The following is a 16,970-nucleotide window of genomic DNA, read 5'->3' on the forward strand; positions in this document are numbered from 1 at the left end:
CAAAGCACCAAATTGTAACTGCTCTAATAAAAGATACTCATTTGTATGGTCCTGTCAAGCAGACATAAACATGAATATTATGAATAGGACATACAGCTGTTATCACTTAGGGTGTACTCTCATTTGTTGCCAGTTATTTTGACAATAATGTATATGTTGAGTTATTTTCTGAAGGACAGTAAATCTGTACTGCTATACAAGCTGTGAAATGACTAGAAATGAAACTTTAATATGTGTTTGAGTATAGTATTGTCCCTTGAGAAAATATACTAAAATGTTTGCTGAAATGTGAGGGGTGTACTCACGTTTGTAAGATACTGTATTGTGTGTAATAAATATTTGCTATTTGAATGGAAAAATAAGGTTTTTTTTTTTTTTCTTTTCTATTTGATGGCACCAAATGTTTGGGACGAGGGCAACAAAAGGCTTGAAAAGTAAGAGTTAATAAAAAACTGCTGGGGAAACATTCTGCAATTTATTAGGTTAATTTATAACAGGTCAGTAATGTGTTTTGGTTATTTTTTTATTTAGGTTTCTTAAGATGGTTTTGGCAGTATTTCCTCTTCGATGGCAAAAAATAGTCGAACAACATATCTGCATGCCAGGATCATGCAACCACCCACACACACACACACAATAAATGTCAAGCTTTGATGTGTGTGCCAGTGGACTTTATGTTGGCTGGTGGCAGGGTTTGGCTGGATCGCTTTATCCATCAGTAAACTTGGGAACAGAAATACGCCCATCTATGCTTTTCTTACTGACTGCTTGTTTTCAAAATATACATTTTAGTTAAATCCAATGCTCCATTCCAAAATAGGAGTGGTTTGTCAGAACATCCAGGTACCCCATTGTGGTAGACTTGGGTAAAATAATTCGTTATGACATGATTCACTACAATGAAAATATGATCATGTGCATCATAGAATTGTGATTTACACTGTGAAAAACAGCATTTGTATTAATTATGTATGTAATTTAGTTGCACTCTTTGAACACCAGGAGTCCAATCCTGCTGAAAGTGGCTGCTGTCATTAGAAAATGCTGTTTCCATGATTAGGTATACTTGGTCTGCAGCAGTGATCAGGTAGGCGGTACATGTCAGAGTAATATCCACATGAATACCAGGTCCTAAAGTTTCCCAGCTGAACATTGCCCAATACATTACACTGCCTCTGACAGCTTTGTTTCTTCCCATACTGCATCACGTGACGTTCAAACCAGGCCACCTTCTTCCATTGTTAAACCAGTTCTGATACACTCATGTCTGTTGTAGAACTTTCAGCTATAAACTGAGGTCAGCATGGCCACCCTGACCAGTCTGCGGATGTGTGCAGCTGTAGGCAGCAGGCTTTGATGCACTGTGTCTCCTGACCTCTTTCCGCCATGGCTAAAACTAAAATTTTCAGTAATGTCTGCTCCAGTAGTTTTTCTGTGAGGCTGGATCCGATGGGATAACCCTAGCACCACACCAGTAATGACCCTTGGGTGGTGGACCACTGGTAGTTGTTCTTTGAATTGACCAAATTATCTGTCCTTCTTTGGACTAAGTGGTCTGGTTGACCACTTTTGGTAGGTGCTAACTACTGCATACTGCCCTCCACACGACCTACTGGTTTTTTTTTTTTTTTTTTTTTTTTTTTTTAATAGATGCTCTGACCCAGTCGTCTAGCCATCATAGTCCAGCCTTTGTCAAAGTGATTCAGACCTTTTATACATGTGAACTATGCCAGTTTCCAACAAAACAACTTCAAGAACGGCCTGTTTAGCTGCTGCCTAATACAGTGTATCCCACCTTGCTGTTATGAGAGAATTGATGTTCACTTCCACGGTCAGTGGGTTAAGAGTTATGGCTGATAGACATGTGCACATGAGGAAGAGCCAGCATGCTGGTCCTTGCATAATACTCCTGTTTGCAACAACAATCACGCGTCATATATTGTACAGTATTGGTATAACCGCATTCTAATTGTTAGAGTTCTTTGGTTATTGATTAGCATTAAAAGTCATGGAAATAAGGCATCTTGGCTGACTCCATTTCTTCAATAGATTTCATTAGATCAAACTGTTTAAATAGGACAAACACTGTTTATTCACTCAAATTTATTTCAAATTATATTATTTTTAAAGATATGGTAAACCTGAAGTAAATTTCATTTGTAATATTAAACACCACCACCAATATTAATACCCTCAGAAATGAGGTCTATATGGATTGTAGGGCAATTAACTGTCCGAACATGCTTTCTATTCCTCATCTCCACCATTATCTTGTGCCCTGAAGGCTAAACCTCATCTCTGTACCTCTGGCTATTTCACGTTTGGTTTAAATGTATGCTTACAGATCAGCCAAGAACAATTAAAAACATGATTGATGTGATGCGTGCTATTCATACCTTTAGAACTTAGGCATGTTGGATCTCTGGCTGGACAGATGCAGTCTGCACTGTCAGATGGCCATTCGTTAATGAATTCCTTTGGGGTCTTCATATTAATAAGAGATAAGAATTGAAGCAAAAAAATTAAATATGCTTCTTTATTCACTTGAATATATCAAGAAGTGGTGCTTAAAAGAAAATAACAAGAACAAAAAAAATCTTGTTTTGCTCAGTGAAGCTGTATGCACTTTAATGCTGTTTGTACACTGCTCTGGCTGGCACAATGTCAGAAGGGGCACGAGCGCACAGCAGCAGATGGCTGGAGAATATTATAGGTCCTTGCCGCAGGGCCAGTCTGCTCTTCTCCCGCTGCCTTTTCTCCTTGCCACATTCTCACTCTTTCTTTGTTTAGCATTCTCACAAATAGATCTTTGCAGACCAATGTGGCTATAGTGGTGAGGCTTTTATACCTTCTGATCTCGGACTCGGTTAAGGTCGCAAATGATCTACTGTTTTAGGGAAGGAGAATGTAATCACAGAGGGCGTTCAGAGAGTGAGAAAGGGAGATAATCTCATCTCAGACACCAAGACATACCTACAAATCTTTAAAAGACCAGCATAATCAACTTCAGTAGTACGGATGTCAGAATAACTGATGCAGATGCAGTTGAGTGTAGGCAGTAGTGCATTTAGAGCCCACATTGCTGTCTATTTACCTCTGTCTCATCAGTGCCGCATCATTAAACTGAAATGTAGGAAGGAATAATACAGGAGAATGATTCGACAATACTCATATACCTACTGTATTTTGGTATTTGCTCACATGAAAAGAAACTGCCTAATTGTAGAGAGAAATGTACATCAACAGATGCTTTAGGTTCTCTTTCGAAAGCATTTGAATATGGGGTTTTGGGGGTAGGAGAGATTGTATGAGGGAAATGAGGACATATACTCTGTCAATGAAGCTAAAAGAATCGAATTTGACAAACACACTGAGTTTTTGTTTATTGGTATAAATGTACAGCTTGTATTTTAAATGATTTTGCCAACTCTGCATTACTCACAAAATAATGCATTCGTAATGGATTAAATGAGCTATGATACATACAACAGGGACAAAGTAGTCTAGTACTCTGAAACATTAAACTGTGAAAGAAGCAGACTGAAGCAGCTTTATTAGAGTTTGCTTCTTATCCCTAATATTGCATATTTGCTTTGTCCATGATCTCTAACTATAGGAATTTATCATCCAGAGGGGGCATCTCATAATTATGAACCATTTTGGCTCTTTTCACTCTTTAATTGGATAGCATGGTATATGCAATAATTAACCTACAGTACATTCCTGCTTTATGCCCAGTTTTTAGGCTCTGGATCATCAAAGATTCTTATCAGGAAAAAGCGTGTACTAAAAATGGTGGGTGCAAATCGTGTATGTGGTTCACGAAAGTGCCGTAAAAACACTAGCTATGTTTGTAACTGTTTGTATTTATGTTTGAAGTAGCTGATTTATACCGAGGATGTGTAAATCAGCTGGATACCGTGTGCACGCATACAGAAATCTTCCAGCGACATCTCTTAATGACAGATGACATTTTCCAGTTTAAAGACTGCCATTAAACAGCCGTCTTTCATAGAAACATTATTACTTACTTCTGATTTACAGCTTTTAACCATCAGGGGCAATGTTATCCACCTGGATAATGTATGCTGACAATGTTATTAGCGACAGGGCTCACCTTAGGACGACCCTGAAAGCTGTTCAGAGATGACAGCTGCCCTAACAACACTGATATAATGCACAGATCATTCTCTATCATCCACTTTCCAACCTTTGTCATATGCCCTTAAGGCTGAACCTCATCTCAGTACAATAGGTCTATTTTTTATTTTTATGCCTGGTTCAAAAATATACTCTTGGATAAGGGCTTTATCATTCATGTAAAAATGATAAAATAATGGACATGGTGCGTATCAAATTAGGCATGTTGGTCATTCTTTAGTGGATCTCCGGCTGGACATGTGCAATCTGTTCAGAGCCTGTGCACTGTCGGATGGCCAACTGTTAATAAATTCATTTGGGATCTTCTGCATATTCTGATTAATAAGGGAGGTGTGAGGTTAAGTTTGTGCAATCTGTAGAACGTGCATGCTAATCAGGTAGCAGCAGCACAATATTAAACAGAATAAAGAGTACTCTTCCCCATGGGTTCTTCTTTATATTGTTTTGGGGGGGGGCATAAAATGATTAGTGAGGCCTGTCCTCATCCAGGGTGCTTTGTCAATTTGTTGATTTAGCACTTGGAAAGAAGTCTACCTATGTCTTGCCAAAATTTTCCCCAACACTTCTGGGTACGGACACAACTCCTGCGGATGTACCCACTTTAACATCTGCTGTACCAGCCCAAGATTGATAACTTGCTTCTGAAATATCCACAGCTGTTGGGTTTAAGCTGTAGTCCAACCTTGAGGTGAAAATGGACTGAACAAGCAAAAGAGTTCCACATGGAGCGAAATGTCGAGATCCTCGTGATGTTTTAAATAATGCATTAATAAACAAGCCAATTTAGAAGTATAAGGAGTTTGTTGTCCTGAGCCAATAATGGGTTGTGTACATTGTACGTTGGTTTTATAGTAAAGTTGTACTGGGAGTGTACAAGATCCTGACATAGGGGTGCATCTCTAGGGAAATGCTGTGCAGCTCAGTCACACTGGGATGTGGTTTCAGGGGTTGAGCTACCATCCATGACGAGATGTCTGCCAGGCACGCTGAGATACGAGTCGAAACATGAGGGGAGGAAAAGAGAAAATGCGTCGAATATTATCAGCGAAGCGGTTGTATGAAAACGCATGTGAGCATGTTACTTCAGCGAGGGAGGTTATAAAGTCGCAATAGAGAACGAAACAAGCTTGTACCCCAGGTGAGAGCAATGTGCAGATACCGATCAGCTCCATGTCTGATTATTTGATTGCATTTTAATATAATGAACAAAACAAGTGTCATGCTCTGCCACTATTTACTAATTATTTTGGCTGATCTCCATGTAGTCTTACATGTAATTTATTGCAAATACTTTAACATGTCAATATATGATTAAAGCTTTGACATACAGGTGCAAATGTTTAAGGTGATGTTTCACATGTTCCCTGGCAATTAATAGGGATTACAAAAAATACTGTGAAGATTTGAACTCAAAAACTACAAAACTCGTATCCTTACCTTAGTGACTAATTTCACCAGGAAAGTGTAGATTTTGTACCCTAGAAACTACTGCTGTAAGTGTTTTAGTTGTCCTTTGCTCATGCTCTCTTCTTGAGTATTAGTATCACTAAGTATTGTTTTTTTTCTTCTACAAATAACGTGATTCTTTATAATTCCACTACCGACTGTTACCCAAGTGCATGGGTTCTCTCTTAAACCTGATTCCCCTCATGGTTTCTTCATTTCAGCTCAGTTACTTTTTTCTTTGCCATATTTTGCCTTTCTTTTCCTTCTTGTCATCTCTAGCTTTCTCATTAGGGATGTGGATCTACATCTGGATTTCTGTAAAGCTTCTTTGTGACAAAAGCTATTGTTAAAATCCCTGTACGAATAAATTTGAATTGAATTGAGTGTGGGGCTGCATACAGTCTGAATTGTATTGCAGTTCCACAAAAGGCTTAATCCTTCCATGGAGGGAACCCAAAATGAAACATGATTTATATAGTATTTTCCATTTGGAAATGATACTACAATCAATTTTATGATAGTCTTGCACACATGGTCATATTAAGCCACCCCCTTAATCCCAGAATCTTTTTCGACATTCAGTCTATACGATGTGTATATATATTTTTTTAACACAAATGATTTGTTCAATTAACAGTAAACTATAAAGCAATTTATTGTGATCAGGAAGATAAATCTAGCTGATCTAGAAGAAATAAGTGCTCATTAGCTAATGCGTAAATCTTTGTATATCCAAGACATCATTTAGAATCTTTAAAGATGTCTTGGATATACAATCAACTGAGCTTAACAGAATCGTGCACTTTTGTGTATCTGTATCCTTACTTAGACTCTCTGAACCAAACCATATCTTTCTAGTTTCATCACTGATCTTGGATAGTTTCGGATGTGGCTCAGCTGTTGAAATCCTGCAGTAAAGTGCACTTGTAGTACCCCCTATTTTACTGGTGTCTGAAGTTGAAAATACATTCACTCGCAAGGAGATCTGCGTCAGCAGTTTGGCAGCCGCTGCTGATTTTATAGATTTCTTCAGTGAAATAAATTGGTTTGATAAGTGAAAATGCTGCAGAAAATTCTATACAAAACAAATACATCACATTAGGATGAAGACATCTAATTTCAAGTTGCTTTCCTTACCAGGAATATTCCAACAGTGTGACAAAAAAAGTCCAAACATATGACAAACGTTTCACTAATCGTGCTTGCTTAGACACTCTATATTAAGAAATGTGTTCTAGCAGAAAAGCTGCATGTTTGAAATAGCTAAAGAGAAAAGAATGATGTTTTGCTATGTGATGCCTGATAAATGTGGTGGTGTTTAACTGCCATTTTTCTATCTTGGTGTTCAAAAAAGCAAATGTGTATAGAAATGCATTTTTAAAATCTTGACTAGTTGACAGGCAAGTAAAATAATTTCATGTGGTATTTGTTTTATTTATTTATTTATTTATTTATTTATTTTTTTTTAAACTTGATTCATTTTGATAATTTATCATATACTTCATACTGATAATAACATTGGAACTGATGGATAGTAAGCTGATACTCCATTAATGACCAAGCTACTCCTACATTATACCATGTGTTTCTCATGCAAGACAGATATTTGATCAGTTTAAAAATTACAGGGTGTTTTAACTCTAACTCTTTGTAAAAATGATTTGAGCTGATACACAATATTCACGATTCCTTCAGATCCTTCAAAGCCTTAAGTGTTTAATGTCTGTAATTATGAAACTAAACTTTGAAGCATTCCTAATTGTGAATAAATTAATGATGCACTTGCTTAAAAAAAAAAACAGAGCAGTTAAGTGTTTTTTGTGATTGTTATAGGTCCACTGAGCCAAATCAGTTCTCTTGATCCACAAAACATAAATGCTGGCAACTTAAAGGTGGCTGGTACACGCTTACATTTTTGCTTACAACGTGCTTGTATGCAAGTTCAAGCAAGGGTGGCAATTTTATTTATTTATTTATTTATTTATTTATTTATTTATTTATTTATTTATTTATTTATTTATTTATTTTCTTTTGTATCAAAGGAGACCAAAAGCAAGGCATGGTTGTTAAAGCGAGGGCCAAACAGACTTTCTGCTAGCATAGCATACTGTAGGAAATAATTCAACTGATTGGTGTATATATGTTTTTCATAATATAGGAATACACAGGAAGAAATGTTGCAATAAATGATTAAGTGGTAATTCAGGAATCAGGACCAAAAGCCACCACCTTTTCTTTATACTCTTTGATAAATTCTGAATCTATGTAACCTATTCTGCACTTTGGAGTAGATCATGTTATAAATGAACAATTCTTAAAGTTCTAAATTTGCTTTATATTTATTGTACTATTGCATGAAGAATTCATATTTTGTAATGCCCCACTTCTCTGTCTTTTTTTTATCCTCTATTTTCATTTATGAATGTCTTCTCAGTGCAGAACTCTTCCAACAAAACCTTGAACACTTTTCACACTACTTTTTTCTTCCAGCTACTGATTTGGGGAAAGGTGTCTGTGTGCTCTCATCCAGCTAGCGTTATAAGCTGTTCGAGGATGAAGCTCTCCAGGTGGTGGGTATCTTGCCTGCTTCACTGTTTGCATTCTGACTAGAATATGGGTTACACAGTAATGCATATCCTAGTGTCTAAGTACTCTGTGTAGGATTTCTCAGCATGGAGGCTGGTCCACATGTGTGTCAGCAGCTGATGGCATGTTTCTCAATGTGGTTTCCTATCGTTGTAGTATTCCCATTGAGACCATAGCGAAGCAGCAGCAGTTACATGAGCAGATGTCGAAACTTTATTAAATACGCCTGTGGCATTTTATCAACCATTTCCTCTCTAATCTATCTTCACTCTAACTTAATGCTAATAGCTATTTTTGGCTGAGGATGGCAGGTGTGGAATGGCCAACAAATGGCCACATATGGCTCTTTCAAAATATCTGTATTGTTTGTCAAGCAGAGGTGAATGAGTTTCATGAGTCTATGAAGTTTGTGTCTTAATTAATACAAGTAGAATTATATTGCCTTCTTTTAAAAAAAAATGTATGTATAGAAGCAACTTTAATAATCTCCAAATGAAAATTAAGTGATCAGTCTATGTAATGGCTGACTCAGAACCTTACATTTTTAGACTAAACATCCTTCATCATAAATTTGTGAGAAATACATAATACATGTATATATTTACGGTGGGTTGCAGCCATTGTGTAAATTCTGATTACATACACAAGAGCTGTTACAATCTTATCACATATAGTGACTCATGCCATGGCACAATTTAATAATCACGTTCGGTGCTACCATATTACATAATCACTCTCTTCACAGCAGATCAGATTTAGTCATTTTCACTAATTCCTGGCAATGTTGTTAAACTTGTTTGTATTATTTCTTTTATTGCTTTGCCTGCATAAAATGAATGATCGGTGTATGAATATGAGAAATGCTATTTGATTTTACACATTCACTCCTGACATCCTCTAGAAGTGCTTTTAACTTCTTTATTTTGACTATATTATAAAAAAAGAGAAACGGTTGGAAGACTTTAGGGAGAAATGTGCTGTTTTTGTAATTGTGTTGGTGCACTTCGAAAAGCAGTTGCTACTTTATAGGATTTCTGCCTTTCTGAAGTGCACATACTAGATATAATGTGAACCAAAATGCCAATGTTTTCCCCGCCCTGGATTTAAAGCTCATTTTAAAATGCCTACTAAGGGAATTGGAGTTTTCCAGTCTGATCAATTTTGTATGAACATTCGGATGTATTATGTATGCATTCAGAATAAATGTAATTAAGCTTATTTCTGTGTCTATAGCTGAAATGGTTTGACAAAGCAATGAGTGTCGACATGTTAGAATGGGCTGTATCGGCTTCATAAACCCGACATATCAGACACAGAATATCGCACATAACAATCAAAACATTGTCTATTCCTTTAGCTGTTTCAAGAACTGCTGCAATTCTGACTTTGCTGTAGACCATTGTGTCAATATAAAGACAAAATATGCAAAACAATTACTGATAGTATTTTTACCCTATGCTGATGGCTTTTAATTTATATGAACTATGGATTGCAAGATTTGTGAAGAAAATGGCATACAGGTTTAGTGTCTTACATGAGATTCTCATAGATTACTCTGATGGTTGTAAAAGGCAAGGAATGCACATTCAGTGAGAGTTCAATCGTTCACACTGAACTCCGTTCTTTGAACTAAATAAGACGCAAAGGGGGTGGATCTTTATGGTTTCAGAGGATTTAATGACCTGCTGCCGTTCTTGTTGCGTTCTCAATATTACATAAGGATTATGAGCATACAACTTGTACAGAACTCAGAATCTTGTCTTTTTAGAATAATGGTTCACCAGGTGGGATTTGTGATGCACTTGTGATTTAGGTATGTGCCTGATTTCATTATAGGCTAGATGTTTTGATGGCATTAAAATGTAGTTACGGTCTGTGTTCATTCTTTGTGTATGGCTTAATGTAAAGTTTTGAGAGCAGGTCTCTGGACATTTCTTTGGCATAGATAATGTTGAATATAGGCGGTTGTATATGATGTGTATGCAGAACATGCTAACATGATTACAACAACTCTGACTATGAATTACTTTGAGTTTGTTTTACAGGGTTGCTGCAATGACCAAAAAAGCCTCAGAACAATCATATATATTGATAATTTCTGAGATGTTTTCTGAGTGCCCTCTGCTTTGTGGTTACATTATTGTAATTTGTGGCTTTATTTAGATTTTACTAGTTAAAAGCGTTCTTTTCATTACCATAGACAAACGTGTATATATACTAGAGTGCATGCTAATCTAATCTTGTATAATGCATAGTAATCTAATTTTGTGGTCATGTGACTAACCACAGTACTATAGGCTTATCTAGACATGTCCCTAGACAGTATCTTGTGGTCCCCTGACATCTCTAGATGGTTTTGATAGAATAGGAGAGTCTGACATTTCTGGACCATAGCAGCCAATTAGCCTTATTCTATTTGTTTAATTGAGTATAGTCATGCTATATTAGATTGCATCCTACAAAAAATTAAAACAAGTGTCACTAACTAATGTAAGTCGTTATGCAATATGAGCATGCAAAAATGGATCATTTACACAGATTGAATCATCTCTCTGGCATGGACAGTCCTCTTAAAGTTTAGGAATGGCAAGGGGTTTTTTTTGTTTGTTTTTGTTTGCTTGGGATTAAAATATGTATTAGAAATGATTTTAGAATTATAACCTTTATTTTTGGGATATTACATCAAGATGCAATGCAAAGATTAAAAACCCCAAATCTTTGTTTTTGGTAAAAGAAAAAATATATAATAATAAAAAATTTTGGTATGCCAATGTATTGGAACAGATTTTTACAGGTTTTTATAAATAACAGTTAATATCCAGATGCATATCACTTGTGTGTCAAGCTGACAAATTGTTGCTTTCCTTTTTTAAAGGACATTACAGATTTTTTTTATCCTATTTTTCCCCAGTTTCGAAATGATTTGCTTTATACTATTGACAGTTCTCTGATCTTTATGGTGGTTTATCTATTTTAACAGCAGATGCATAGATTCTGATATTTTTGATCAACAGAATAATGGAAATGCTTGGCTCCTTTTTATCTACTGATCTTATTGTCTCATCAGCAGGGGTGCACACACTTTTTTAGCATGCGAGCTACTTATAAAAATGACCAAGTCAAAATGATCTACCTACTATAAAAATGCATAAATATAGTTTTTTTTTTTTTTTAAATGTCATGCGATCTACCCACACTAGCTTTTGCGATCAACATATTGGTCACCCCTGATCTACAGTATATAGCAAAAACAAAATTGGCCTTGATGTCTCAATACTTTTGGAGCAGACTGTGTACGATAAAATATCTTTGATTTTCTATCTTTGTTTTTGATATTTTATCTGTATTTAGATACGTTTTTTTTTCTCACCAACATTGTTGGATATTTTAAAAAAAAAGGGAAAACACAGAAGTAAATTTTTATGTAATGCAGTTGCTGACATTACATCACTGTTAATCACTAGAAAAACAATGTATTGCTTTGTATTGCAGTACATCACTTCTCATGTTGATTATTGCATGTGGCTGTGTTTGTACAGTTTGTGATTTCTGTATACCTCTGTGCTGCACTGTAATCACCAAGTTCCCAAGAGAGCAGAGGGACTCGTGTCTTTAATATAGGGTGCGTGTGTGTGTGTGTTGAAGAGAGAAAGAGGTAATCATCTTAAGCCAGGCACAGGTCTATGGCACTGCAGACACTGATAATGAGATGAAAATAAAGCGGTCTTCTGCATAATGATCTGCATTACAGCTGCAGCTGAGAGCTTTGGAAAATGATGGTGCACAGTTAGCACTAGGGGCTAAACTGCACTTTCCTGAACAATGAGTATCTTTTGCCCTTGTTAAGTCCAAATCTTTACCATCATGAATGAATAATAAAACATCTCTCAGACCTGCAGAAATGGCCAAGAGTGAAAATGCAGCGTATGATGTTAAAAATGTGCTGCTGTTTACTGTAGGACAGAGTAAATAATTTAATAATAAATGTATTTTTTTGCAGTAGGTTTTTTGTCATTTATCATATTGACAAAATGTGAGAAATGTGCAAATTATGTAAACATACAGGTTGGTAAGAGATTTTCAGACTTACCCAAAAAGTTATGAAATGCTGTGTGTTCAGGGCTGAAATAAGCACAATGTAAAATGATATAGGTTTTATCCCTCATCTGCTTGTTTTTTCTATTGGTTTAATGTGTTTTAAGGTATGATATGCTTAGACCTGTTTTACACTATAAAAAAGCTATAAATTTTTTTTTACTTGTACATTAAATGTAACCGTTAACATGCATCTAAAATCATCTATGTTAAAAGCGATCATCTATGGCATAAGAAAGCATGTCAATGTTTTGTTATACAATAATGCATCACATTAGTAAGGAGTCGATGCGAAACACTCATTGTGCTAATTGTGATCAGCGCAGAAAGAACAATTTATTCTCGAGTAGAATCCTGCTTTGTTAATTTCACCAAAAAAGTCATTATTATGTTCTTTCTCAAAGTGGAAGTATTTGGATGTGGGTATTTGAAAATTGAATCATCACTAGCACTAAATTTTGATAGATGAAATTGTCTGATGCCACACATTTCCTTTTGTATGGTTCAGAACTATTTTCTTTGCTGTATTTTAATGCACCTATTACAGTATCAGTATGTAATATATTCAGCAGATCTTTTAACTCCATTGTTACTGTAGCATCTGGGGTCTGAATGGTTATACTGCCTGGCTAGAGATTAGATGAGAGCGATGAAATCGCAGACTTTTAAATCTTGCAAATTAAAAACCTTTCAACTCTTACCATTTTTATGTTTTATTGGTATTTTAATTTGTTTTTTGGTTCTCATCTCACTACCCCTTTACTGAAATCCATATACACTAATAAAGAATGTCACTCAGATATAAAAAAATTGCACTAGTGCTGTCTGTAAGTTTCTTATTTGCTTCAATAGAGGTACCTGAATAAAAACCCACACAGCTTCTGATGCAGCCTAATGGATGTAATGCTGGCTAACAATTCTACATTTCTTCAACCACTTCCACCTCAGATATTCTCTTGATTATGCTAATGGTACACGTTGAATGGCAGCACTATATCAGAGACCGCTCTCTACACCGTTCAGCATTCCGCATGCATTCTACACGCATAATGAAGCCATGCAGTTCTGCCTCACAAACTTTCACCATTGTCTTTAGATCTTATTACTCGTCTCGAGAGGGTGTCTTGTCTCGCAGGTTAGAGATCGTTCCGTGTGCCGGTGAGTAAAATGTAATGTTTGGAATCGGGACTTTATTGTAATCACACATCTGATTAGATGCGCTTTTTATTCATAGCTGATAACCTTAAGGCATTGACCAGAATGTACAAGAGACAATAGTAACGTCTTTCACACACCAAAAAAAAAATAAAAAATTTATTCTCTTGGGGGCAGAATAAAAAGCTCCTAGTTTTGTGATGCACATGTAATCATGGCACTAATTCATTTCTTTGGGGGGAAAAAACAGTTCCCAGAAGCACACTGATAAAGAATTCTCATTGACAGGGTGGTTTGATGAACTGTTTCCACTAGGGAGCTGATTATTTTCTTAGTAACAGTATTTGCCAACATTGGTTATGAACAGCATGCGGTACATTTTATCCGTTTATAGTTATATTTAATGGTAAAGGTTGAACCTTCACAAAACAAATTAGTTTCTGTTATCATTTAAAACAGCTTTAAACAGTCATTTTGTCGCCAGCCTTATTTCCCCCTCTCTCTTGAAATTAGTAAGACAAATGCAGGTTGTGAAAGGGTTCTGACACCTTCCTGTGTTAATATATTTCAACACCTTTGGTTGTTAAAGCTCTGTCCTTGAAGATTTATTTCATAAACATCTCTTCACAGAAAATTGTAACATTTTAAAGCTGTACAGTTTGTGTAGTATCTTCTAACTCCCTGAATAACTAACTTTAGAATGGCATTCAATTAAAAAAATAAAAATCGCACCTAGTTGTATTGTTATATAAAATTAATTAAATTCTTCACGACCAGTCAGATTTCCACAGTGCCTTGTTGTAAATTATTTAAATGCATTAAATACTACATGTAATATTTTGTTTCAAGGACTTATTGAGATGTATTTAATGTTGGTGAACTTTTATCCTCTTTGTGCCAGCAGAACAATGAAACCATGTTGCTGGTTACCTGTACAGTACCTAGAGGTGTATGTGATTGTTGCAGTAGGAATCTGCCTATGTTGCTGCTTAACAGGAAGCAGTGTAGCAGTGAATATTAAACCTCTTTTCAATTCCAAACAAATGAATCGCTTCCTCCTGCTGATTTCATTATCTGGAATTATACTTACTACAACACGGCGTTGTTTTATACGAAATGGAATTTCACATGACCTCCTGCTAAAGCCTGGTTTTATTGACTTGTAGACGTGGGAGTGCTGTATATTAGTGTGTGTGTATATATAGCAACTCAGCGGAGGACTTTTTACTGAACTGAAAGCAGTTTGCAATCTTACTTGAAAGGAAAAAAGAATGTGTAGAAAATCAGTTTGAGGGTTAGGCTTATTAAAACCAATTCACTTGGGATGAGGTAAAGAAGCTAGAAGGAGAACAGCAGAGGATCATCTCTGCCTCAGTAAATTTTTTCAATTACTCATCCATTTGACACTTCTGCTTTATCCATTACAGTCAAACACCAGCATGACGTAGCAGATCCTCATAAAGGAATATACGGTTCCTGTCATGCTAAACCCTCAATGTGCCGAGTAGTCACAGGTTTAAAGGTATGAAGTTTTTTTTTTTCAAATTTTATTTATATTTAGTGCTTAATGTAAACCAATCTGCAGGATATGTTTTAGATATAAATGTGCACCGAATTAAAAGGCACATAAATATACCTCTTTGCGTGTCTGACAAAATATTTAACTCTAATTAATCAATATCACACAGCCTACTATAAGCAGCCTTAATGACCTGATCTGTGGAGGCAACTCTACAGCAATGAACAAATTAATTCAGTGAACAGTAGTTTAGTGGGTGATGTTCAGCTGAGCTGTGGTTGTTAAGCACGTTCTGTTGAATGTATGGAGGCCACATTGCTGCAGGGCTGTGCTAGCTGAAGACACACTCGGATAGCAATCAGCACTTGCACCATCTGCTCAGTGCTAATGACTACCTGCTTCAGATGAGACTGAAAGAGAGCGAATTAGAGACAGGTACAGAGGCAAAGAGGGTGATGGGGGAGGCAAAAGGGAGAGAAAAAAATTTGATGCAGAGAAAAAGAAGAAAAAAAACATGGGAGCAGCATTGAAGAATTACTGTGGAGGAGGGGAAGCAAGAGGACATTACGAGGAGAGGTAGCAAGGGATATGCCAAGGCCAAGTGTGAAGCTTCCAGGCACTCATTACATGTGTGCAGAGTAGCAGATTTATGCTAGACAAATTGTACATTTACTGTAATTGTTTGCATAGCTTTATATCGGCTTCTTTCTTTCCTAGTTGACTATAAATGAGGTGAAAGGTTATGTTACACAGTATATAAAATACACATGCCAACATACAGTTCTCATGAGATTTTACAATTAGAATAACTTGCTATAAGGATGCTGAGGCGTCGGCATTGTTTTCGTTGTTTTTTCTCGCATAGCTAGTTGTCAGTTATTTCAAGACTATTCACTCTGTAATTATGATTTTTAAATAATCTCAGAGCAGCTGAAGGAAAAAACTTTAGGTTTTCACACAGAATTTAGCAGGCATTATGCTTAGCTCCGATGAGACACTATGATCATGGTCAAGCCAGCAATTGTAGATACTGGAAGTCACAATAATGTGTCTGTTTTTGTGAAGATGTAGATACTAGAAAAGGGAGGAAACATTTGCCCCACTTCTCCAAGGTTGAGGGTCTAATATATCTTCTCTGGCCTGGGTAAATATAGTGTGCATGTTTTTAGATTTTCAGCCTAGTCCAGTGGCAGTCGTTGTAGGCTGAACGACAATTTAGAGTCTAGTATCAGCAGTTTTACTCTCCAATGGGTTTGCACAATGTCCAGTTGTTTCCCCACTTGCACCCTGAATTCCCAGGTTCTTTTGCTACCATGTTGAATAAGCTGTATAGAAAATGAATTGATGGATGCCCCACCTAGGCTTTTCCAGTGTCCTTTACTTTGTTTACAATGTATTACTAGATCTGTCAAAGTAGTAGAAAGTAATCACTGTTTTAATAATGTTTTGGTTTTTTTTTTATGAAAAAAGTAGCCATTAAAGACATAATTATGGAAGAACGTTGAAATGCTCATTAAGTTTTTTCGATGATAATTGTTTAGCCTGCTTTTTTTTTTACATGGTAAATAGAAATTGCACAAGCTAGGCCATGCCTATATTTTTATTTAAATTATATCCAAATATCTTACTACATTAATGTTACTAAGAATAATACTTTTCTCTAAAATAAATTTTGTGCAAAATGCGAATTAACCCAAAAGTGTAAATTATTTTTCTGTAAACAAATTCTGATTTACATTCTGTCTTTTCAATGTACCCAGTATGGTTAATCTATAAAACTAACAATGCAAATATTCTAGCCATAAAGCATGGTAGGAATAACTTGTCTAATTAGCATAATTTGTGCTATTTGTGCTGTGTTGCTAAGCAACCAGTTGGTTAGGGTTAAGGGTGGGTCTAGAGTGCAATAATTTACTATTTACATCATTAGGGACATTGTGTGCAATGAGCAAATTCTAAAAAAAAAAAAATAGGGATTGCGATTAACAATTTTCTAACCTCGAGCACC

At 36.0% G+C, this 16,970-nt stretch overlaps 1 protein-coding gene across 5 annotated transcripts in view; it reads left to right on the plus strand.

Moving 5' to 3' along the window:
- Positions 1-16,970, plus strand: part of b3galt1b (UDP-Gal:betaGlcNAc beta 1,3-galactosyltransferase, polypeptide 1b) — a 122,837-nt gene that overhangs the window by 66,763 nt on the left and 39,104 nt on the right. Inside the window, exon 3 of one of the 5 annotated variants that reach the window (XM_046844804.1) lies at positions 8,098-8,177. The exons of 3 other annotated variants lie outside the window; for them this stretch is intronic. The gene's annotated coding sequence lies outside the window, so the exon portion shown is untranslated. Of the gene's footprint in view, positions 1-8,097; positions 8,178-14,870; positions 14,966-16,970 lie in introns of all 5 variants that reach the window. One more of the 5 variants, XM_046844805.1, reaches the window with a different exon arrangement.

Source organism: Silurus meridionalis, chromosome 3, assembly GCF_014805685.1.
Source record: "Silurus meridionalis isolate SWU-2019-XX chromosome 3, ASM1480568v1, whole genome shotgun sequence".
NCBI lineage: Eukaryota > Metazoa > Chordata > Actinopteri > Siluriformes > Siluridae > Silurus > Silurus meridionalis.